This window comes from Parasteatoda tepidariorum, chromosome 5 (assembly GCF_982258835.1).
Source record: "Parasteatoda tepidariorum strain Cologne lab strain chromosome 5, Ptep-v5.0, whole genome shotgun sequence".
Lineage (NCBI taxonomy): Eukaryota > Metazoa > Arthropoda > Arachnida > Araneae > Theridiidae > Parasteatoda > Parasteatoda tepidariorum.
Window position 1 is genome coordinate 23562785 of NC_141759.1, and position 27082 is coordinate 23589866.

A 27082-nucleotide genomic window follows, 5' to 3' on the forward strand; every position below is an offset into this window, starting at 1 on the left:
AAAGAGGTTGCTCTAGAAGTTAATTCTCATGCACCCTATTTCAACCCCACTAGAAGTGTTAGATAGGGTGATTCTGCTTTTTCTAGAAAAAAACTCATTGATAAAAAAAGTAATACATATATGATTTTTTAAGAATGATATATTGTACACAACTAAACAATGGGTATCTTAATTAAATTTGACATTTTTTTAGGTCGAGCTGTTTAGCTCCAGCAGAAATTCGAATTTCATTTACCAGGTTTTACTATACTTTCTCCTGCATACATTATAACATGTATAAAAAGGGCTTCGCAGAAATGTATGTAATTATGATGTAGTTAGATATTTTTTTATTATATTCATAGGAATTAAAAAAATTTTAAATAAGAAAGACTAACTATTTTTGTTTGAACTTTTTCGAGAAAAATATTAGGATTTAAAACTGAAGATTTTTTTGACATTATATTAATGTTATTTTTACTCTTTTCCCCCAAAAATGAAGAAAAATATATTACTGAATTTAAAAATGTAAAGAACTACAGTAACAGTATTCGGACTTTTCTTAATTTACTCGTGTCCACTTCTAACGAAAATAAAAGTAATATTCTATTTACTCACCAACCATCCTCGAAAGAATTTCCTTTCTGATTCTACTTATTCTGATTGTTCTGATTATACTTCAATTCTGATCATTCTGATTCTAGTGAAATTTCCTCGGTTACAAAGTAACAAAAGTAAATAAATAAGAAATAATTTAGCCAATACAGTTCTGTAACTGCCAAAAGTTTATCCAAGTCACCTGAACTTCAGCTAAACTTTAGTTATCACCTGAATTGGTTTCTAATAAGCCTAACCTAAGAACCAAACTCTTATTTAAATATCAATTTTAGCAACGGATATCTTAATCTTTTAAAGTCTTTTTTTTTTTTTGCTATATAATATTGAATATCAGAAAGTTGTTTATTTTTAAAAATGACAATTTTTTCATTAACTGAAAATAATTTAATTGCAGATAAAGCCGCACGTGATGAGTTTGATGCATGCTTAAAGCTGGTACCAGAGGAGGTAAGATTAATTTTTTAAAGTTGCTTGAGTATAAAAACAAATTTGGAGAAATAGATAAGATAATTTTTTATCGCTTTGATCTTAATATTTTGAGGTCCCTTTGATAAATTCTAACTTGTTGACGTATTTAAAAATTTTTAACTCATATCAATGTAAGCATTATATTTTACAACTACAAAATATAAATTCATAGCTCATACTCAGGTAGCACAGTTATCAGATTGCAAAAAAAAAACTGCAGTTTCAGTGACAGGTATGAGACGGGTATATGCCACAGTTTCGTCTCGCGCAAGGATCCTGTTGAGACAAGAATCTGTCACATGATGATCCTGTTGAAACTCGAATATGTCACAGTTTTCACACTAACACCCTGTTGAGACGTGAATATGCCCCGTTTTTTTCGCAGGATGAAATTCCTGCGACAATTAAAGGTCTCATTGTGGTATCATGTTGACATCTAGGTGACGTTAACGAAAAGGGACAAAGTAACTTTTTTTAGACTTCTAGCCTTGATATGTATACTTTCAACATCTCAGTGTAGATCTTTGGCATCGTTGAAACTGTACAAAGGAAGGTGAAAATAATCGAAGGTTTGTTGCACAAACACAAAACATTGAAATTGTCGGCAAATCACTTATGAAGAACTTCCTATCTTGACGTCAAAAAAAATGGCGATTTCAGTAGCCTTGAATGTTGGAGGCCTAACTTCCGCTTAGGCAAGACTTACTTAAACGTTGTAATGTATATAGTTTCTTTTCACATTTTTCTTCTTCTTTCATTTTTATGTCACAATGGAAATTGTAGTAAAGGGTTCTTATAAAATTTATTTTATTTATTTGCATATTTTACTGCCCCCGTTTTTTAAATTTTGCATGGCGAGCTAGTTCAATCCTGGGGAAGCAACCCCAGTAACCCCCATTAAATCCGGTCTTGCCTCAGCAATAATATTTTTAAATGAGACAAATTTCATCAAAATTTTTACAATAAAATTCGCTTAAAACTTGGAATTTTTAACATAGAAAATATAAGCCTATTCATCTATCTCCAAAACGGAAGAAAATTACATTCAAATTACTTCTTCAAAATAACAATATTCTAAAAAATAATGAAATTAATTTTTTTAAATATTGTTCTTTAATTTGATAGCTCTATTCTTGAGACTGTGAATGTTAGAAAATAGAGAATTTGTACGGGAAAAAAAAAGTTCCGTAGTCATTTAGAGAGGTAATCAGAACTATTTAAACGGGTCCCATCCGTAAGTGTGTGTTGTTGTAACTATTTGTGATTTTATTTGATTCGTATAATTAATTTTTAGACTTTCCCAAAAAACAGCTTACATGAATTTTAACTGACTGGTCTAACTTTAGTGATACGAGTAGCGTGAAATCAATGAAATAAATTCGCTAAAAACTGAATATAAAATCAGAATGAGAAAAGTCACAAGAAATTAACTATAATTAAACTGGTCGTGAAATGCTTTCCTTACGATTTTTAGGGAATCAAAGTTACAACAAAGTTGCAAAATTGTTTCTCAGTCACTTCAGTCCCTATAAAGTATGCTTGTCACTTCCAATTGGCAAAAGTCACAATAAGTAGTCAATGAGACTTCCATTGTTATCACATGATACAGTGACATCAAAGTAACATTATGATCTCTTTGGAGCAATTTAGAACTGTGACATTTGTGACTATGATTGCTTTTACCATTTACGACTTTAATATTACATGACTATAACAGGTCTGAGTAATCGCGGTGGAAAAAAAAAGTGCAGAAACGAAATATTGCACTGGAAAACTCTTGAGTATACAGTGCGCATGGAAAAGAAAAGGAAAAAAAACACCCTGCATAACTTTTGATTTAACAATTGGATCTCCGCGCATTAGAAATCATTCTAAATGGCTCGAGGTTATGACCTTAAATATGCTAATTAATTAGTGCAGAAGATATTTTAAGTAACAAAATCAGACATATAATCCTTTTCAGAATAAGCATTCCTTTTTTTTTCATTGATTCGAGTTCCTAATCCTAAAAGTATAGGGGATAGATGCAATCTGGGAAATGTGGTAACACTAGTTCGGTCCATAGCTCGGTATAAAGTTTTGACCCTTTATATTTATCTGACGAAGGAAAGGGTGATGCTTTAGGCTATGTAGACTAAAGCAAAAATCACCTGGAAGCACAAAGGAAAATACATGAATTGACATATAATAGTTTCAGTTCTAAAAACAAGAAACTTCGTCAGAATCTAAACACTGAGAAAGGCATTACACTATGAGGAAGATCCTCGTTTATGGAACTGAAAGTATTCCATCTCAATTTATGTACTTTCGTTTATTCTTTATTCACGTTTATTTTATTCTTATATTTAATTTATTTATTCTTATACTTTCGCCCCAGATTGCAAAAAATTGCTACAAACAATAACAAAATTTCTTTATTCAAAGATAATTCAGTGCAAAATAAATTTTTTAGTAAATATTTTTCATTTTTTTATTATTTCATTTAATAATGCTCAAAAAGTTTTAAACTGCAAGGTATACAAATTTTTAGCTGATAAAAAAGATATTTATCCTCCGAAATAGAAAATTTTCACAAAATCAGCTGAATAATTTCTGAGAAATTAAAAATTGAACTTATTAAAAACATTCTTCAAAATGAATAAAAAAATTTTATGAATTCAATTATGTTTCAGTGATTATTATATAAAATAGTAAATATAAATAATTATTAAAAATAATTTTTTTTGAATGGAAAAAAACGAATTCCATAATTGTGTTCGAATTTTTTTTTTATTCACTTAAAATATTTTCGAGATACGTGGAAATACGCAAATAGTAAAATAATCATTGAAGGGTCAAAGCTTTGGTCACTTTCCTGACTAAACGATAGGCACGCCATTTTCCAGTTTGTAGATACCCCATGTTTTGTGGAACAAGATTCCGTTTTTGTATCTGATATGGTAACTTAAAATATCGTCTGTTCTAACTAATCAAAACTTTTGAGGTGATCCCTTCGAATTATTTCGATTGATCTATCACCTAATGATTTGACCTAATGATCACCTAATGAATTGACCTAATTATCAGTACCTGAAGATCTGATAATTAGGTCAAAATTTATTCAGGGTGATTCATTTATCTTTTGCGCAGTATGCAGAATAAAAAAAAGGAAGAAATGGAATTATGTTCTATGTAATGATGAAATTTTATGTACTCTAATGTTTTGAAGAGTTGCAAGTTGATAAATTAGCTCACCATAATTTAGTAAAGACAATGTTCAAAATTCTTTCATATTTTGCTATATCTCTAAAACATTTAAGCTAATAAATATTTTGGTACGTTGTAATATGTCTTTTTGCATAAAGATAAAACTTGTCAATGAAAATCTGAATTGCAAGGCATACAAATTTTTCAAAATTTGGCAGATTCAAAATTAGAACTAAATTGGTGATTTGTTCAGAAATCTAAAAATACAATTTTTTTTAAATTTATAACTCAAAACTTGCGTGACCAATTTTATTGTATCTTTGACCAAAACTGTGCTTTTTGTGATTTAAAATTGCGTATATTAAAGTAGAGTTCAAATTTCTAAAAATGTCTGTTAAAATTTTTTTCTCTACTCCTATGGAAAATAATAAAACAATAAAAAATTAACAAAGGGGTTTTCAAGGGAAAAAAAGTATAAGATATTTCATTTGGAAAGAAATTCTTATAATTGTGAGCAAATATGTTTTGATTTGCTTAAGTTCCCAAGACAAGGAGAAAATGTAAAATTACGTAAAACGTCAAATTAACAAGTAGTATTCACAACATTTGTATGCGCTTTACAAACCAAACTAATGGGACCATATTTTCAAGATCTAAATACATTGAAAAAGAATATAATGTTTATTAATAAAAATAATTCTATTGCCTAATTTCGTAATTTAATTAACACTAATTGATTACCAATAAAACAATCTTTATAAAATCTATCTCAAAGTTACTAGTGGTTTTGAGAATGTAAAAATCTTCTAACATGTAAATTATTAAGGGTGCTTATCTTTTTTCTCTCGATTCACTGTACTATTTAATAATTAACTGATAATTTAGAGCGTACCCATTTTTTTTTAAAGAAAATGAAGAAGTTTATAAAGGCTCTGTCAGATTTCGCCAAAATAGAATGGCCAGACGTAAATACTACATATATTGATTTCTGTGTCATGGATCGTGAAAAGTTACTTGGTTTTGAGAATGTAAAAATCTTCTAACATGTAAATTATTAAGGGTGCTTATCTTTTTTCCCTCGGTTCACTGTACTATTTAATAATTAACTGATAATTTAGAGCGTACTCATTTTTTTAAAGAAAATGAAGAAGTTTATAAAGGCTCTGTCAAATTGCGCCAAAATAGAATGGAAAGACGTAGAAGCAACATATATTGATTTCTGTGTAATGGATCGTGAAAAGCAGGTATAGTAAAAAAGTGTCATCTTTACAACAATTCATAAATTTTATTCTTACAAAAACATTGTAAAAAATCCCTGATAAAATTACGGTAAAAAGAACTGGCAGTTTTAGAACATCATCCGTAAAATCCATTTTACCGAAAAGTCCATTTTTGCTGTAAAATAATATACTGTAATATGTAATTAATTGGAGTGATTTGATGATTTTATTGAAATTATCAAAGTGAAAATTACGGTATTTCTGATTTTTTGTTCCGTAACATGTTCCGGTAATAATCGATTTTTTCCGTAATATCGTTCGATTAAAAAAGATTTTACGGAAAAAAATACCGGCTGTCTGAGTGCCGGTACTTTTTACTGTCATTAGATCAGGAATTTTTTAACAGTGTTGGGAACTTTTAAGAGTGCCGGTACTTTTTTAACTTAAAATCCATTTATACCTGAACATATTAATAACAAAAATCTGATAAGCCGTACCGCCTAACCGACAGTTTCTGCAGCACGTTGCCCCAAATGCTGTTTCGAAAGAAGATTATTTAAAAAGTACATAAACATGATTTGGGTCATTCTCACTGAAAAGGTATAACTAGACTAAAAAAAAATTCTTAAATTAAAGTAATTAAAAAAGTGATAAAAATTACATAAATGCCTTTATTTATTTTTGTTATATGTCCTTATAATAATGGTCAAGTTTTCTATTTTATTTTGTACAAGATTTAAAATATTTTAAATTCTGCCATGTCCACGGAGGAGATGTAATAGTCAACGGAGGAGACATTTTATGTTATAAAATATAAAATGTCAATGAAGACTAATTCATTAATTATTGGGCACAACTGATATGAGTTTAACATTAATAAGTAAATAATAAAATATGTCATTATTAGAGATAGAGCTACTTCCGATTAATCATGCTGTTATGAAAGGAAACATCCATTTTTAACCTAGGTGTACAATTTCTTAAGTAACTCTCACTGAATATTAATAAATTAAAATGTAAAGACTATTGAAATAAAAATTCAGACTCCACATGAAAGTTGAGTGTTGAGGGTACTCTTTTGTGACCATTTTATGCAAGTTAAACATACTGTCTTCCAAATAACGTTTTTGTTTTTTCTCTTTTCCTCTTGTTAATGTTTCTTTTTTCCCTGGGCACAAACGGCTAGCTCCATTAATTTCTAGAAACTTAAGTACATTTAATAACGATTTTTCTGTTAAATCTTTTTCTTGCTCTTTTTTTTTTCACTTTCTTCAAACAATATAGGGTTTTCTTTTAATTTCTGTCTAGCTTGCCTCATACTAAGTTTTTTCTGCTCCCTTCTCCTTTGCATTTGAGCATTTGATTGCTTTCTTTTCTTAAATTTTGGTTTTGAAGAGAAAATTTGAAGAGAAAAAAATGTTAAACATCACAGAAATTATTTAGAAAAATTGCCAATATTTACTTCTCCGATAAAAAAAAGTTAAACTTAATTGATTTTCTTTAAAAATAGAAACAAATTAACACATTTGTTCAATTTTAAAAAATATCAATTGAAAGAAAATAGTTTTTTAATTATTAAAATTGTATTATGGTTATCTAACACATTGTCTCTTGCATTGACTGTGTCTTCTCCTCCGTGAACTTGCTATGTCCACGGAGGAGACAAAAACTAGTTCTTGAATTTTTCTGATTTTTAATTTTAAAGTTACAAAAATGGGCAGTTCTTTTTGTTAAATATACTATTTTTGTAATCTAAAATTCATCTATCAAAAATAAAATAATTTTCTCTTGCCTTCTTTATGATGTCCACGGAGTATACGGTGAGAACTTTGCCAAACCCCAGTTGAACACAACAATCCAAAACTGACACCAAAGAGAACAAAAACAACTGATATTTAACATTAGAAAATGGAATGGTTACCCCTCCCAGCAGCTGTCCTATAGGGATTTCGCATATGCTGCCCTTTATTGCATATTTACAGAACAATATTAATTGTCCACGGAGGGAGACATCATTTTTGATGGACAAAGTTTACTAGTCATTTATTTTATAAAAATGATTTTTTTTAAAGAAATATTAAATAAAAAGTTACTATAAACATTTAACTAGGTAAAACTACAAAAACCATTAAAATAACATTTAAATTGTTTAACAGGCATTAAAAATTATTTTGTGCCACAGACGTAGGGACGTCCACGGAGGGGATTTTGAAGTCATGTTTATTAAAAAATAAGAATGAAATATTAAATACATTTAGCAGAAATGCATATGATTTGTTAGTTAAGAACTTCACGAAAAATGATAAAGAAAAATATTAAGAAATATGCTCTATTTCCTAATATTTATTACTCAGGGACTTAAAAAATCACCTTTTTGTGAGAATGACCCATTTGATTTGAATTGATACGTATGCATACAAAGTCTTTCAGCCCCGGAACAAGTCAAGAAATAACTTCCTCCATCAAATTGATTGAAAAGAACATAGGAAATTTATTGGAAGTTCAACATTGTCCTAAGAAATCCAAGTGGATTGTCATTTAAGAGTTGATTAGTTATTTCAATCTGAAATGAAATATAGTTGCACATTTTTTTAAAAAAATAAACCAGAACAGTTGTAGCAAACATATTATTTTTGTTATATGTCCTTATAATAATGGTCAAGTTTTCTATTTTATTTTGTACAAGATTTAAAATATTTTAAATTCTGCCATGTCCACGGAGGAGATGTAATAGTCAACGGAGGAGACATTTTATGTTATAAAATATAAAATGTCAATGAAGACTAATTCATTAATTATTGGGCACAACTGATATGAGTTTAACATTAATAAGTAAATAATAAAATATGTCATTATTAGAGATAGAGCTACTTCCGATTAATCATGCTGTTATGAAAGGAAACATCCATTTTTAACCTAGGTGTACAATTTCTTAAGTAACTCTCACTGAATATTAATAAATTAAAATGTAAAGACTATTGAAATAAAAATTCAGACTCCACATGAAAGTTGAGTGTTGAGGGTACTCTTTTGTGACCATTTTATGCAAGTTAAACATACTGTCTTCCAAATAACGTTTTTGTTTTTTCTCTTTTCCTCTTGTTAATGTTTCTTTTTTCCCTGGGCACAAACGGCTAGCTCCATTAATTTCTAGAAACTTAAGTACATTTAATAACGATTTTTCTGTTAAATCTTTTTCTTGCTCTTTTTTTTTTCACTTTCTTCAAACAATATAGGGTTTTCTTTTAATTTCTGTCTAGCTTGCCTCATACTAAGTTTTTTCTGCTCCCTTCTCCTTTGCATTTGAGCATTTGATTGCTTTCTTTTCTTAAATTTTGGTTTTGAAGAGAAAATTTGAAGAGAAAAAAATGTTAAACATCACAGAAATTATTTAGAAAAATTGCCAATATTTACTTCTCCGATAAAAAAAAGTTAAACTTAATTGATTTTCTTTAAAAATAGAAACAAATTAACACATTTGTTCAATTTTAAAAAATATCAATTGAAAGAAAATAGTTTTTTAATTATTAAAATTGTATTATGGTTATCTAACACATTGTCTCTTGCATTGACTGTGTCTTCTCCTCCGTGAACTTGCTATGTCCACGGAGGAGACAAAAACTAGTTCTTGAATTTTTCTGATTTTTAATTTTAAAGTTACAAAAATGGGCAGTTCTTTTTGTTAAATATACTATTTTTGTAATCTAAAATTCATCTATCAAAAATAAAATAATTTTCTCTTGCCTTCTTTATGATGTCCACGGAGTATACGGTGAGAACTTTGCCAAACCCCAGTTGAACACAACAATCCAAAACTGACACCAAAGAGAACAAAAACAACTGATATTTAACATTAGAAAATGGAATGGTTACCCCTCCCAGCAGCTGTCCTATAGGGATTTCGCATATGCTGCCCTTTATTGCATATTTACAGAACAATATTAATTGTCCACGGAGGGAGACATCATTTTTGATGGACAAAGTTTACTAGTCATTTATTTTATAAAAATGATTTTTTTTAAAGAAATATTAAATAAAAAGTTACTATAAACATTTAACTAGGTAAAACTACAAAAACCATTAAAATAACATTTAAATTGTTTAACAGGCATTAAAAATTATTTTGTGCCACAGACGTAGGGACGTCCACGGAGGGGATTTTGAAGTCATGTTTATTAAAAAATAAGAATGAAATATTAAATACATTTAGCAGAAATGCATATGATTTGTTAGTTAAGAACTTCACGAAAAATGATAAAGAAAAATATTAAGAAATATGCTCTATTTCCTAATATTTATTACTCAGGGACTTAAAAAATCACCTTTTTGTGAGAATGACCCATTTGATTTGAATTGATACGTATGCATACAAAGTCTTTCAGCCCCGGAACAAGTCAAGAAATAACTTCCTCCATCAAATTGATTGAAAAGAACATAGGAAATTTATTGGAAGTTCAACATTGTCCTAAGAAATCCAAGTGGATTGTCATTTAAGAGTTGATTAGTTATTTCAATCTGAAATGAAATATAGTTGCACATTTTTTTAAAAAAATAAACCAGAACAGTTGTAGCAAACATATTTGGTATTTTATTTATTTAAAAGTAATATAAATTGTAAACTTGTTTCTCTAGAAATGAATAATTAAAACGGCTCATTTAATTTTGATAAAAAAATTTTAGGAGAAAAATATTCGAAAAATACAGAAGCGCTTTAAAATTTATATCCAGTTTGGGACATTCTATACTCCTTCCATCGAGAAGTGCTTCTGAAATAAGTGTTTCGTAAGATTTCAGCAAAATTTCCTTAAATATATATATATATATATATATATATATATATATATATATATATATATATATATATATATATATATATATATATATATATATATATATATATATATATATATATATACCAGGCAGTGGCACTAGACTTAGTATATATTTCAGACATTTACCGAAGGTTAGTCATACTAGGTCTAGTTAAGGGCCATTGCCCGGTATACATTTGCCCAGTATACCCTACACTGATGTTTTTTTAAGGTCAATTGCCATTTCACGGTGTACTTTCGCCCGATACTCCAACACTGATGTTTCTTCTAATATATCGTCAGTAAGTCTTAAAATATCGAATAAATGTAATTATATCCACGAATAAATTAATATCAAATCGGATGTAATAAATATTTCGGACATTCACCAAAGCGACTATGTGATTGTCAACATTCACCGGTGAAAGTCAACAACCACCGATTTCGGTCATTCACAGTAACGTGCACATCATTTACATAATAACCTCATCAGGACGTTTATTTCATACTATATATATATATATATATATATATATATATATATATATATATATATATATTCTTTTCAAGCTCAACAAGTTTTAGAGCGCTCAAGACAAGTTGACTTTTACAATCTAAAATTAATTTTTTTCTCTTCAAGTTTATCTTTCCACTTCACATTCTTGGGATTATTCATTTAATATTGTGCAATTATTATAGAGCACACGTAACATATTATGAATGTTAATCGCTGAATACATTTTAAAACATAGTATTATTCTTCAACAGTTTACCTGAAGTATTTTTCTCTTTTTAAGCATGAACTTTTCGTCGAACTTATGCAGATCGTATTAGAGGAGTACTCAGTAAGTATTTGTATTAACTAATTTATAAGTCTAAATACTATTTTGAGAAGGTCTATGTTAAGTGCGAAAAAAAATACGTAGAAATCAAAATTAGGGCATTGGATAATTCGTACTTATAAAATCATGAACTATACGTGGTCGTTAGATTTCAAGATATTCGTCTTTTGCAACAGATTTTATTAGATATGTGACTAATGTAGTAAAAGGATCGACATCAATTAAAATATTTATTTTAAAAAGGGATGCAATTTATTTTCTTTCCCAGGTTTATGTCTGTTAAAGGAAGGTATTTTTTCTTACCAAGACTTGTTGCAGCTCTTGCATTTTAAGCTCTTGCGCATTATTTCTGAATTATCATTAAGTGAAAAAAATTTATTGCAATAATAATTGTATTTTGCATACATATTACACATGAATTTATAGGAATGTAAAAACAAGGCAACTTTTTCTTTTGTTACAGCAGCATCTTTTAAATTATAGCTATTTGAAAGATTTATTTTACATTTTTTAAGGATTTATTTATTGTCAGTGTTTTTATATCAATTTACATATTACCAACATTAATTAAGCATCATTGTCGTCATTGACATTATGACGTTTTCTTACGATTCTTTTAGACAAATAAATGTATTAACTCCATTACTTTTGTTCCCAGTGCACAGCTTATTTCAATATGCATATATTAACTAAATTAATTAAGCATCATTGGCGTCAATATTAATGTGGCGATATTTTACTTTTCACCTAAACAAATACATACCCATTAATTCCCCATTAATTTTGTCTCTAAATATGTAAATATTTTTTTCTATTTAATTACATTTGGTTTTAAATAAAAACTTTTTTTAGTAAAACATTTCAAAAGAAATAAAAATAAGAAAAATACGGTATCAAACAACTTTAAAAGTATAAATTTGGAGACATAGCCCACGCGTGTTATCACATAATGTTGCTCATTGAGATTACATACATAGCGAATATAAAATAATTCAATATTTTAATACGTAAAATGAACTACTTTTTATCAAATAGAGGTTTAAAGCTAGACATCTGATGTTATTCTCAAAATATGTAAAAAACTAAGTTGTCTATAGTTAAATTTAAAACAATAACTAATGTTTAACCATTCAGAAAATTCCATTTCGTTTTTCGCTCATTTTGTGCGAACGGTTCGTCGTAGAATGTTCGGATATCGACAATGATCTTCTTCGTGCTTCAAACTATCTGTATGCCAAGTTTCATCAATTTCGGTTACATGGTTTAGGAGTCTTTAAAGACACCCACAGACATACATTGTTATATACACAGGTTGACAGGTTTGTTAAATCACATCATGCTCTTCCAGTAAGTTTTCGATTTTCCATAGAAAATCATATTCATTAACTTTTCTGATGAAAAATATTTTACTATATTTACTATATTATATTTTCTATATTAATGAGTTATTTGTATTCATGATATTTTAAAGAAATATATTTTTTCTCTAAAGATAACTAATACATTTTTAGGAGACATGTGCTAATCCTATGCAAGCTAATACATGCACAAAAATGACACACATGAATGTAAGTATAACTTGGTACTTTAATATATTTGCGTAGTATTTATTGATAGATTTATTGTTAATAACTTAATATTTTTTACTCCGTGATTTTTAAAATTATTCACCGATCTAGTTTTTGTTTATGGAACAGCTACTTAAAAATTGCTAACTAAATTTTGATTCTTAGCATCTTAAGGGGAAAAAAGCTCTTCCTCCAGTCCGAAAACTCAGAGTTATGCCTACTATAGAGCTACTATAGAGTACGTACGTAGAAGCCTGAAGGCCTGGTTTCTTAGGAAACGTCGGCGTCAGCTTGAAACGAACGTTTACCTCTGATTGGTCAATTTATGAGTTTGACAGCATACGTCATCGAACCCTCAGCTTGAACGACAACTGCCGTCCAAATCAACTGCAGTTGGATTACAACGTGACGTTAACAACAGAAGCAATGGCGGACAAGAGCCAACAACAGAGCATTGAAATCAGCCAAGATTTTAATTTCAACATTAAACATAGCTTCTTTTTCCTCTTCTTCTTCATTTAGACAAGCTATAATGTGTTTTTTCTTGGACAAACTCATTATTTGTTCTTTAAAGCTCTGATCGACAATCGCAAATTCAATACAAATTCAAAATAAATATTTGTTTACGTTATTAACGCATGCGCAATGCGAGTTAATGTCTGTGTTTGACTGACTGCTCACGCTGAGCTAACAAAACGGTATTTTTATGGCTTCAAAACTATATCAACGTAACGCTGACGCCCAATTAAGACGCTTCTCCTAAGAAACCAGGCCTTGAGCTAACAAACCAGTATTTTGTTTTCTTCAGGGTAACGTCAACTTAACGCTGACGCCCAGATAAGGCGCTTGTCCTAAGAAACCAGACCTTAATGAGAGATAATTCAAAATTGCAATATTGAGTTCCTATTCAAGTGTCCTAGAGTTGCTAGAGTCAGAAAGGCTCAATTCATAAATAACGTTGCATGAATGGTTCTATTACATAAATGTGATTATGGTCAAGCTTCAATTGTAGTATGTTAGTCTCTTTTATGCAAATGTTAGAGTTTTTTATGCAAATATTTCCCTATTTTATAAATTCTTAAGAAAGTATTTGGTTTTATTCCGTTTATAGAACACATAAAAAAATTATCAAACAGCTATAGTCGTTCTATATACATTTTTTGAAACCTTATCTCAATCTGTTTTATATACACAGCTATATATTTAATATAAGCCCGATATATTTAATATAATTCTGATAAATAATAATCAGAAATACTTGGGTACAATTGGTGTGTAAGTTTATGTCTAAATGTTCGAAATAAACTTAAAAATAAAGATATAAACATTTCAGAAAAAAAACTATCTTTTCCCCAGGGCTTAAGACTTAAAATTTCCCTTTTGAATCATTTTTGTCTTTTTTCCCGTTTCCAGTAGTCTTTCGAACCTGTGATTTCTGACTCACCGTTCTTCTTACTCAAATTTTGCTCCTTCAAATTCGTAGTCTTGTAAAACCTATAACATTCGAACCATTTAACCATTTTAGGCCAAGCTCAGAAATTTTATGAAATGTGGTATTTTCTTTTTAAATATTCAGGAATTACATACATTAAGAAAATGTTTTATTCATTAAAAAAATGTTTTATTCGTGGGAATTTTTTATTTTATTTGAAACATAAAATGATGTCTATACACGCAATGGACTAAATCATTGAAAAAATTATTCAGTTTAACGCTTTCTTATGACATTTGTTTTAGTTTTATTGTATTTACAGAACTTGCAACTTCAATCCTTCATAAAAATGTATCATTAATCTCAAATAGAAAAAAATTTTATTTGGATAACTTAGGACTAATACATAAAATAAAATATTTATTGAAATGCTGTGTTTACTCACGCATTTGACTGAAAATAAGTAAAGATTGCATCTTAATACATGGAATCCATATGAAAATTATCTATGCCTTCTGTGTTTTTAATTTCAAATTAAATCAAATATACTTTACGTCTTTACCATTTAAACTCAGCTGCTTAAATGGTATTCGTTATACTATTATAAGGATTTACTATTTGAACTTGTCACAATTGATGCCCTAAGAACGTGTTATAATAAGTTATGTCGAGTAATATCATTTTAAGTTTTGTTGAGTTGGTAGGTACTTTATTTACGTAGCACTAGAGCTGCCCAATGAGCTTTTGGTGATGGAATGAAAAACATCCCTAAGGAAGATCCGAAGACGTGCCATCGCAATTTTGATCCTCTGCAGAGGGGATGGCGCCCCAGCTTTGGCTGCCCGACGAAGTTGCGCACTTTATGGTATGACAGTTTAATGAGGACCGATACCGCGCACCATCGCTCCCTACGCAGATTGATCAACCATTCAGCCATTCGCTTACTGACCGCAGCCAGTGATGCTGGACTTTGATGTTCTTCTAAGAACCGTGTCATTACGATTAGTCCATTGCTAATTATGTGTAGAGAATAAAATTTCACAATAATAATTACTTTGGCCCATTTACATAGTAATTCAAACAGCAAAATGCACTTTGTTTATTTCATCTAAAAATAGTTTAAAACACAAAAAAGTATTAAAAGAAAATTTTTGGTAGGAAGTAAAAAAAACTTGACATGACATTTCTTTTACATTTTTCAAGCGTGTGCCAGGAGTGTTTTATAGGTGTATTAAACAGAGTTCATGCTGAAGGAAAATGCTGATGTCTCAAATACTAACATCAAACGAAGATGTTGCTCAGTTATGTAAACCTTGGCTTTCAACCTTTTCTATTATTAAAATGCTTTACAACTGTTTACTTTTTGTTAAAAATTACAATCTCAATAAATTTAAACAACAAATACTTCAGTTTTTTGTAAATTTAAGATTGGCTTATAAGGTATGCTTATTTAATAATGACAAACTATGACAAAGTAACATCGTAAAAAAATAGAAATGATACTGTATTAAAATTTTTACAAAGTCAACTTAATAACTTCATAAATTTTATGCAATATTCATTGTATTCATTCTTTTAAAGTATCGTTAGTATATAATTTCATAATCACACTGACCTTCAGTGTTTAAAAGATTTTATTTAATAAACCAAGCAATAGAATTCATTCAGATAAGCAATTTACGCATTCTGATAAAATGTAATTTGTCATTTACAACCACGATTATAATATAAACACGATCAATTGAAATAACGATTTCCTTTTATCCTGATGTAATAGAATATGATGATTACTTGCATTCCTGATTACTAATTAGTTAATGATTAAACTACTTGTCGATTAATACCTGATTAAAAGCTTAATTCGTTTCTGAAATAAACAAATATTAAATAACAGTCGACATAATTCAATCGACAAGAGCTTCATTTTCAAGACATGCTAGACGTTAATGTAAAGAAACAAAAGTGATTTGAAATAACAAGCGCAAAAATATCGACAGTTATTTCGTATTTGTTTTTTCTGACTGTACGCTTTTTATTTCAATTCCTTTTTGTTTCTTTACGTTCTCGTCTGGCAAGTCTTGAAAACGGGTGCCTATTTTGGAGGCGCTTGAAACATTTCGACTGTGATTTCCTATTTGTATATTTCTGAAGCAAATGAATCACTGACGCTTGAGTTCGGTGTTCTTCTGGGAACAACGTCAGTAGATGAGAAATGAGAGTTCTACGCCAGGGATCCGAGGGATCTGTAGGGGGCGTGGTCGAATGCGGGATCCGTAAGGGCTCGGTGGCGACCGGGATCCCCGGGGATCCTGCGGGTGTACTCTTGAAGGGGATCTAGGTGATTCATCAAATGTGACAGCTACTATAGTTGAGGGTGTTTTTTTTTCATAATTATTTTTTTAATCTTTATTTTGTAATTAAATCTTTTTAATTATTACTTTTTATAAAATTTTTTTAAATATTACTTCGTAATTTAATTTTTGATTATTACTTTTTATCATTTTTTTAAATCTTTATTTCAAAATTATTTTTTTTAAGTCAGTTTTTTTTAAACTAATTTTTTAGATTTTGCAATTATTTTTCTAATCTTTATTTTATAATTAAATCTCTTTAAATTATAACTTTTCATTTAATTTTTTAATTATTATTTTCATTTATTTTTTTTATTATTTCTTTTCAATTTATCTTTAATTATTATTTTTTATCATTTTTTTTAAATCTTTATTTTTAAACTATTTTTTAATCAGTTTTTAATAATTTTTTTGGATTTTGTAAATATTATTTTATCTTTATTTTTTAATCAGTTTTTTTTTCTTTCTAATGCGAGTGATATTTGAAAAAGGGCACAAATGATTATTTAATTAATCTTATTTTAAATGAGTATTAAATTGACTTTATTTTTAATGTTTTCTTTAATTGATCTTATTCATAATTATTGTTTAATTGATCTTATTTTTAATGATTGTTTAATTGATCTTATTTTAAATTATTATTAAATTGATCTTATTTTTGATGAGTATTTAATATTGTTTTTATTTATTATTTAATTGCAAACACAACGAAGATGAATAAAATAACTCATGGGAGAAGCGAAAAACAGCTCAGGTATAAGATAATACAAGTTAAAACATGTGCGATTTTCCTACGATACCACCTTTGTATGGACCCCCCATAGGTTCCTATGAACAAGCGAAAACAAGATTTCTCTCTTGCAATCCCATGAGTCATCGAATATCAAGTCATTGTTGCGAATAGTTAAACTTCTTTTGGACTGTTCTAAATGCTAATTGGTTATCAGTACTAAGAAAAATCCTTAACTTCGCATTGGTGTAAAAAGATTTTTTTTTAAAGCTGAGTATACTATATAAAGTGCGGTTGTAGTATAGGCGGCACTACAGCGTGCGCGGCGGGGGGTCCCTATTCCTGTCGTCATAATGGAAAGTCAATCAGAGCTTATTTCTGACCCAGCCGGATGTTGCTTATTTCTGCCCGTCCGTAGTTTTGATTTTAGTTTCGGTTTCTGTTTTTAATTTAGTTTCGTTTTTTAAATATTAGTTTTTAAGGATGGCAACACTTAGAAACTTTGTTATTTGGGGAGATATTGTATATTATGAAGCTATGACGTCATCTCTTATTACATAATAAATAAATGATACCATACTTTTACTCTAGTGGCGCCATCTATGTGAGAATTTTAGAATTAAAATAACTTTAAATCTATTTTAATATTTAAATCTGCTTTAATATTATTTATTAAATATAATTAAGGCTGAGGATCGAACTCACGCCAATCAAAAAGCCTTCGTGGGTCAGTAGTTGGATATCATAACCACTGACCCACGAATGCTTGGTTAGATATGCGTTAATAAGTTAAACTTTTGTATTCTGAACACGTGTATAAATGAAAAGGATTTGATATCGATATCATCCTACAGTTTCATCGATATATTTTTTCACTTAACCTTTGACAGTTATTAAATAATTATTTCTGCCCCTCTTAATGTTATTATAACTTTCTCTGAATGGCAATGGCACTGACCATACACGTGTTAATTATTACATAATAAATAAATGATATCATGCGCATGCTTTTTATTCTAATGGCACCATCTATACTTAAATATTAAAAAGAAAATATATTAATAACTCTTAATTTTAGTTATTTTTTAATATAAATACAGTAGATATAATAGACTTAAATTATTATCAACCTAATCAATATTAATGAATACATTTAAATAAATTGATTCTATATTGAAATAAAAATTGTATTTATTAAGTACTGTGAATATTAAAAGTATTAGACTTAAAGGCATATTAATTTTAAGTCAACGAATGTTATTTTATAAGATTAGATACTTATCACCATCGCTTGGATTTACGGCTATCAATGTAGTTTTGTCATTTTTGAGCCCAGAAGACAAGGGAACTCCTAGATCTTAAGACAATACATGTCTTCGAAGTGGACTTTGCGAGTACCCATGTTATATGAAGAGGAAAACCACGAAAGCCTCCTATGCTTAGTCCGACGACAAGTAGTGGGCTTGGTTTTGTTAATCAGTATCCTGTGAATTTACAGAGATCAGAGGAAAAACTTAAGGTTTTACTTTGGAAAACTAGAAAATTTTTTCAAAAATAAAATTATTTTCTTAAAAGATAGATATTATTTTTACAAAAATAAAAATATCAGAAAGTTTCCCTCAATAATAAAAATATTATCTGAAAATTGGAAAATGTTAATAAGAAGTTTGAAATATTTTTACAAAACTAGGATATTTTTTACAGAAAGCAAAAATATTTTACTAAAGGGGAGAAGAATTTCATAAAAATACGAAATATTTCCTGAAATGTTAGAAATTTTTCACAAAAATAAAAAAATATATTTTTTGAAAACTGGAAAATGTTAATAAAAAGTCTGAAATATTTTTACAAAACTATAATCTATGATTTAATTAATCTATTACGCAATCACACTAATGATGAAAAAAAAAAGAATATGATATTAGCGATGAATGGTTGTTAGTTGAAAACTGGACAGATGCCTTTGATTTCACCTAATTTTTAGTTTTGCAGGAGCTCCAACACGTATTAATGTAGATATTTAAGAAATATTAATTTTATTAATTTTCTATAAAATCACTTATGAAAAAAATTATTATCTAATTAAAAACTAATATAAAAAGCAATATATCTACGGTGTTTATTCAATCATATTTTTATTAAAATAAAAACATTAATAAATTTGATTTTATTTTCTATTATAAAATGAATAACGACATATTTATATTATCAATTATATATTAAATTTACTTAAAATTTCAAATGAATTATTTTAAATCTAAGAAACATGTAATGGGAATTTTTGCCGTTTTATATTCACTTACATTCAAAACATATTCATTCTATTACTATTTAATATTATAATAATGAAAATAACTGACTTTATTTTCAAATTAGGAGTTAATTTAAAACTACCTATAGCCTTTCTATTTGAAAAATACATATTTAAATGATACTGATTACAGAACTTGAACATGATATCTATTTCTCACAAAATTTTACACAGATAATATCTGTCCGGGACGTTTGGTGTTTATCCACGTTTTATCAATTAGTCATAATATAAAGTATAACATAGTGCTTCATATTTGTTATAGAACGTGGGGATACAATTATTTCTCAGAAAATAGTTAAGAAACATATGATGCATGCTCGCAGAAGTGGTTGGATGAAACTTTGAATAAAATGTTATTTATTTTATTAAAATATATTTTGTCTTTAATGAGCATTTTCACATGTGAAAAAGCTTATATTATCAAGAAAAAATTACACTCTTTAATAATTAATTCAAAAAGTTTCAGAAAAATATATAGAACTTTCTGAAAAACTAGCAGATTTTAGCAAAAACCTAAATATTTTTATAAAACTAAAAAATTTTTGACAAAAAAGTAAAAATATTTTCTTGAAAGAGATTTTTTTTTTGTAAAAGCATAAATATTTTCTTAAAAAATAGAAAATTTTTAACAAAAAGTTAAAAAAATTTTTTTAAAAAGATCGAAAATTTTTCTAAAAATATAAATATCTTCTTAAAAGATAGAAAATTTTTTAACAAAAAGTTAAAATATTTTCTTAAAAGACAAAATTTTTGTAAAAACGTAAATATTTTCTTAAAAGATAGAAAATTTTGTGAGAAAAGCTTGAAATATTTTTTTAAAACTTCAAATTTTTAACAAAAAGTTAAAATTTTTTCTTAAAAGATAGAAATTTTTTGCGAAAACATAAATATTTTCTTATAAAGAGAGAAAATTTCGTTAAAAAGTTTGAAATCTTTTTATAAAACTAACAAATTTTTAAGAAAAAGTTGAAATTTTTTCTTAAGATTGAAAATTTTTTGTAAAAGCGTATAAATATTTTCTTAAAAGATAGAAAATTTTGTTAAAGAGTTAGAAATATTTTTATAAAGCTAGCAAATTTTTAACAAAAAGTTAAAATATTTTCTTAAAAGACAAAATTTTTTGCAAAAGCATACATATTTTCTGAAAGAAATAGAAAATTTTGTTTAAAAGAAATAAAGATGCTACGCTATTTCCTAATTCGTTAAGATTTTAAGTTGATTACTTTAAGTTAGATCAATAAATATTTTCTATAAAATCATTTTAACAATAATTTAAATCATGAAGGCAGGAGAATCCGTTGGTTCTATGTACTATTTAGAGTGCGGGACAAGGACCCATATTTAAATACTACTTTCTACAAAGTTCATCCTCCATCCAGACTCCCATCTCTAAGAATTAGCCGAAAAAACTTTCCAAAAAGCTTGAGATATGTGGGACTCGATCACAACTTCATAGTTTCCTAATTTTAGTTGTCTCTTTCTTAAACACTCCGAACGCATTTTCACAATTTTTTTCATCTTTTTTTGTTATTTGTGGAATGATCTACCTTTCTTTTTTCTTGAACACGACGGTCTGTCAATATCCGTTAATATATAGTGAGATAGTTTTAAATTCAACTCCTAATTTTAAAATTAAGTAAGTTTTTTATCATTATTATAATACCAAATAAGAAAATTAAAGTACTTATAGCCGTAATAAATTAATTGCGTAATAGTGTCCTTCATTAAAAGCAAATGACGGAAAAACTATACGAATTCTAATACGAATAACAAAACTAATGTCAGTTGTTTCTATAATTTATAACATTATTATTTTCTAATATTTACTTGAATCACACTTACACTACTCCAGTTTTATTAAAATATTTTTGTATAACTTTAAATTACTTGTTGAATATTTACGTTTCGAGGATTTTTTAAAACTTATGATGACGTCAATATGCGTATATAGTTAAAATTGTTACTGTATGCGATATAAAATTGATTTTTGAAAGAAAAAAATCGATATTAACTTTAAGAACTTAACAATTTAAAAAAATAATCCTTTTCTGTAGAATACATTAACTTTTTTTTTAATAATTCATTGAGTAACTGTAGTATGATATTCAAATAGCGTTTATTTTACCTTGTAGATATGTGAAATATGAAGAAAAATATTCACGCAAAAAAAAAGAATATGGTTCATAATTCGAAAATTCACTCAAATGAAAAAGACTTTAAATGTCGTTTATGTGATAAGGTGTTTAATCGAAAGTGTAACTTGAATAGACATTTAAGAACTCATGAAAAATCGAGAAACTTTTGAATATGAAGAATGTAAAAAGACCTTTTTTCGAAATGATAATTTAAAGAGACACTTACTGACTCATTTAGTTTCGCATAAGTTTAATTTGTGCAGTGAATTTTTTAAGTTAAAATCTGATTTATTCAATCATATCCGATCTATTCACACACCGTCGTGTTCAAGAAAAAAGAAAGGTAGATCATTCCACAAATAACAAAAAAAGATGAAAAAAATTGTGAAAATGCGTTGGGAGTGTTTAAGAAAGAGACAACTAAAATTAGGAAACTATGAAGTTGTGATCGAGTCCCACATATCTCAAGCTTTTTGGAAAGTTTTTCGGCTAATTCTTAGAGATGGGAGTCTGGATGGAGGATGAACTTTGTAGAAAGTAGTATTTAAATATGGGTCCTTGTCCCGCACTCTAAATAGTACATAGAACCTACGGATTCTCCTGCCTTCATGATTTAAAATTAATGTTAAAATGATTTTATAGAAAATATTTATTGATCTAACTTAAAGTAATCATCTTAAAATCTTAACGAACTAGGTAATAGCGTAGCATCTTTATTTCTTTTAAACAAAATTTTCTATTTCTTTCAGAAAATATGTATGCTTTTGCAAAAAATTTTGTCTTTTAAGAAAATATTTTAACTTTTTGTTAAAAATTTGCTAGCTTTATAAAAATATTTCTAACTCTTTAACAAAATTTTCTATCTTTTAAGAAAATATTTATACGCTTTTACAAAAAATTTTCAATCTTAAGAAAAAATTTTAACTTTTTCTTAAAAATTTGTTAGTTTTATAAAAAGATTTCAAACTTTTTAACGAAATTTTCTCTCTTTTAAGAAAATATTTATGTTTTCACAAAAAATTTCTATCTTTTAAGAAAATATTTTAACTTTTTGTTAAAAATTTTCTATTTTCTAAGAAAATATTTATGCTTTTACAAAAAGAAAATTCTCTTTTAAGAAAATATTTTTACTTTTTTGTCAAAAATTTTTTAGTTTTATAAAAATATTTAGGTTTTTGCTAAACTCTGTTAGTTTTTCAGAAAATTCTATATATTTTTCTGAAACTTTTTGAATTAATTATTAAAGAGTGTAATTTTTTCTTGATAATATAAGCTTTTTCACATGCGAAAATGCTCATTAAAGACTAAATATATCTTAATAAAATAAAAAACAATTTATTCAAAGTTTCATCCAACCACTTCTGCGAGCATGCATCATATGTTTCTTAACTATTTTCTGAGAAATAATTGTATCCCCACGTTCTATAACAAATATGAAGCACTATGTTATACTTTATATTATGACTAATTGATAAAACGTGGATAAACACCAAACGTCCCGGACAGATATTATCTGTGTAAAATTTTGTGAGAGATAGATATCATGTTCAAGTTCTGTAATCAGTATCATTTAAATATATATTTTTCAAATAGAAAGGCTATAGGTAGTTTTAAATTAACTCCTAATTTGAAAATAAAGTCAGTTATTTTCATTATTATAATATTAAATAGTAATAGAATGAATATGTTTTGAATGTAAGTGAATATAAAACGGCAAAAATTCCCATTACATGTTTCTTAGATTTAAAATAATTCATTTGAAATTTTAAGTAAATTTAATATATAATTGATAATATAAATATGTCGTTATTCATTTTATAATAGAAAATAAAATCAAATTTATTAATGTTTTTATTTTAATAAAAATATGATTGAATAAACACCGTAGATATATTGCTTTTTATATTAGTTTTTAATTAGATAATAATTTTTTTCATAAGTGATTTTATAGAAAATTAATAAAATTAATATTTCTTAAATATCTACATTAGTACGTGTTGGAGCTCCTGCAAAACTAAAAATTAGGTGAAATCAAAGGCATCTGTCCAGTTTTCAACTAACAACCATTCATCGCTAATATCATATTCTTTTTTTTTTTCATCATTAGTGTGATTGCGTAATAGATTAATTAAATCATAGATTATAGTTTTGTAAAAATATTTCAGACTTTTTATTAACATTTTCCAGTTTTCAAAAAATATATTTTTTTATTTTTGTGAAAAATTTCTAACATTTCAGGAAATATTTCGTATTTTTATGAAATTCTTCTCCCCTTTAGTAAAATATTTTTGCTTTCTGTAAAAAATATCCTAGTTTTGTAAAAATATTTCAAACTTCTTATTAACATTTTCCAATTTTCAGATAATATTTTTATTATTGAGGGAAACTTTCTGATATTTTTATTTTTGTAAAAATAATATCTATCTTTTAAGAAAATAATTTTATTTTTGAAAAAATTTTCTAGTTTTCCAAAGTAAAACCTTAAGTTTTTCCTCTGATCTCTGTAAATTCACAGGATACTGATTAACAAAACCAAGCCCACTACTTGTCGTCGGACTAAGCATAGGAGGCTTTCGTGGTTTTCCTCTTCATATAACATGGGTACTCGCAAAGTCCACTTCGAAGACATGTATTGTCTTAAGATCTAGGAGTTCCCTTGTCTTCTGGGTTCAAAAATGACAAAACTACATTGATAGCCGTAAATCCAAGCGATGGTGATAAGTATCTAATCTTATAAAATAACATTCGTTGACTTAAAATTAATATGCCTTTAAGTCTAATACTTTTAATATTCACAGTACTTAATAAATACAATTTTTATTTTAATATAGAATCAATTTATTTAAATGTATTCATTAATATTGATTAGGTTGATAATAATTTAAGTCTATTATATCTACTGTATTTATATTAAAAAATAACTAAAATTAAGAGTTATTAATATATTTTCTTTTTAATATTTAAGTATAGATGGTGCCATTAGAATAAAAAGCATGCGCATGATATCATTTATTTATTATGTAATAATTAACACGTGTATGGTCAGTGCCATTGCCATTCAGAGAAAGTTATAATAACATTAAGAGGGGCAGAAATAATTATTTAATAACTGTCAAAGGTTAAGTGAAAAAATATATCGATGAAACTGTAGGATGATATCGATATCAAATCCTTTTCATTTATACACGTGTTCAGAATACAAAAGTTTAACTTATTAACGCATATCTAACCAAGCATTCGTGGGTCAGTGGTTATGATATCCAACTACTGACCCACGAAGGCTTTTTGATTGGCGTGAGTTCGATCCTCAGCCTTAATTATATTTAATAAATAATATTAAAGCAGATTTAAATATTAAAATAGATTTAAAGTTATTTTAATTCTAAAATTCTCACATAGATGGCGCCACTAGAGTAAAAGTATGGTATCATTTATTTATTATGTAATAAGAGATGACGTCATAGCTTCATAATATACAATATCTCTCCAAATAACAAAGTTTCTAAGTGTTGCCATCCTTAAAAACTAATATTTAAAAAACGAAACTAAATTAAAAACAGAAACCGAAACTAAAATCAAAACTACGGACGGGCAGAAATAAGCAACATCCGGCTGGGTCAGAAATAAGCTCTGATTGACTTTCCATTATGACGACAGGAATAGGGACCCCCCGCCGCGCACGCTGTAGTGCCGCCTATACTACAACCGCACTTTATATAGTATACTCAGCTTTAAAAAAAAATCTTTTTACACCAATGCGAAGTTAAGGATTTTTCTTAGTACTGATAACCAATTAGCATTTAGAACAGTCCAAAAGAAGTTTAACTATTCGCAACAATGACTTGATATTCGATGACTCATGGGATTGCAAGAGAGAAATCTTGTTTTCGCTTGTTCATAGGAACCTATGGGGGGTCCATACAAAGGTGGTATCGTAGGAAAATCGCACATGTTTTAACTTGTATTATCTTATACCTGAGCTGTTTTTCGCTTCTCCCATGAGTTATTTTATTCATCTTCGTTGTGTTTGCAATTAAATAATAAATAAAAACAATATTAAATACTCATCAAAAATAAGATCAATTTAATAATAATTTAAAATAAGATCAATTAAACAATCATTAAAAATAAGATCAATTAAACAATAATTATGAATAAGATCAATTAAAGAAAACATTAAAAATAAAGTCAATTTAATACTCATTTAAAATAAGATTAATTAAATAATCATTTGTGCCCTTTTTCAAATATCACTCGCATTAGAAAGAAAAAAAAACTGATTAAAAAATAAAGATAAAATAATATTTACAAAATCCAAAAAAATTATTAAAAACTGATTAAAAAATAGTTTAAAAATAAAGATTTAAAAAAAATGATAAAAAATAATAATTAAAGATAAATTGAAAAGAAATAATAAAAAAATTAAATGAAAATAATAATTAAAAAATTAAATGAAAAGTTATAATTTAAAGAGATTTAATTATAAAATAAAGATTAGAAAAATATTTGCAAAATCTAAAAAATTAGTTTAAAAAAAACTGACTTAAAAAAAATAATTTTGAAATAAAGATTTAAAAAAATGATAAAAAGCAATAATCAAAAATTAAATTACGAAGTAATATTTAAAAAAATTTTATAAAAAGTAATAATTAAAAAGATTTAATTACAAAATAAAGATTAAAAAAATAATTATGAAAAAAAAACACCCTCAACTATAGTAGCTGTCACATTTGATGAATCACCTAGATCCCCTTCAAGAGTACACCCGCAGGATCCCCGGGGATCCCGGTCGCCACCGAGCCCTTACGGATCCCGCATTCGACCACGCCCCCTACAGATCCCCTCGGATCCCTGGCGTAGAACTCTCATTTCTCATCTACTAACGTCATATTGCGATCAGTTCATTGCTAATTATGTGTAGAGAATAAAATTTCACAATAATAATTACTTTGGCCCATTTACATAATAATTCAAACAACTAACATCTAACTAAGATGTTTCTCAGTTTTGTAAACCCGGGACTTAAACCTTTCTATTATTAAAATGATTTACAACTGATTACTTTCTGTTAAAAATTGTTAAAAACTGTTAAAAATTAAAATCTCAATAAATTTAAACCACAAATACTTCAGTTTTTTGTAAATTTAAGATTCTCTTATACAGTACCTTTGCTTAAGAATAACAAATTAAGGCAAAGCAACGAAGATCATTGTAAAAAATGGAAATGATAATGAATTAACAATTTTACGAAGTCATCTTAATAACTTCATAAATTTCATACAATATTCAATGTATTTATTTTTTAAAGTATCGTTAAGCATATATTTCATAATCCCACTTACCTACAGTGTTTAAACAATTTTATTTAATAAACCAAGCAATAGAATTCATTCAGATGAACGATTTAAGCACTGTGATAAAAAATAAC

General features: G+C 27.4%; 1 long non-coding RNA gene across 1 annotated transcript; it reads left to right on the forward strand.

Annotated features, from left to right (window-relative positions):
• Positions 1–996: 996 nt before the first annotated feature.
• On the forward strand, positions 997–15519 carry LOC139426456 (uncharacterized). The gene is made up of 5 exons (XR_011637719.2): positions 997–1044; positions 5391–5495; positions 11080–11127; positions 12636–12692; positions 15338–15519. It is a non-coding gene; the product is annotated as an uncharacterized LOC139426456 (long non-coding RNA).
• Positions 15520–27082: the final 11563 nt, after the last annotated feature.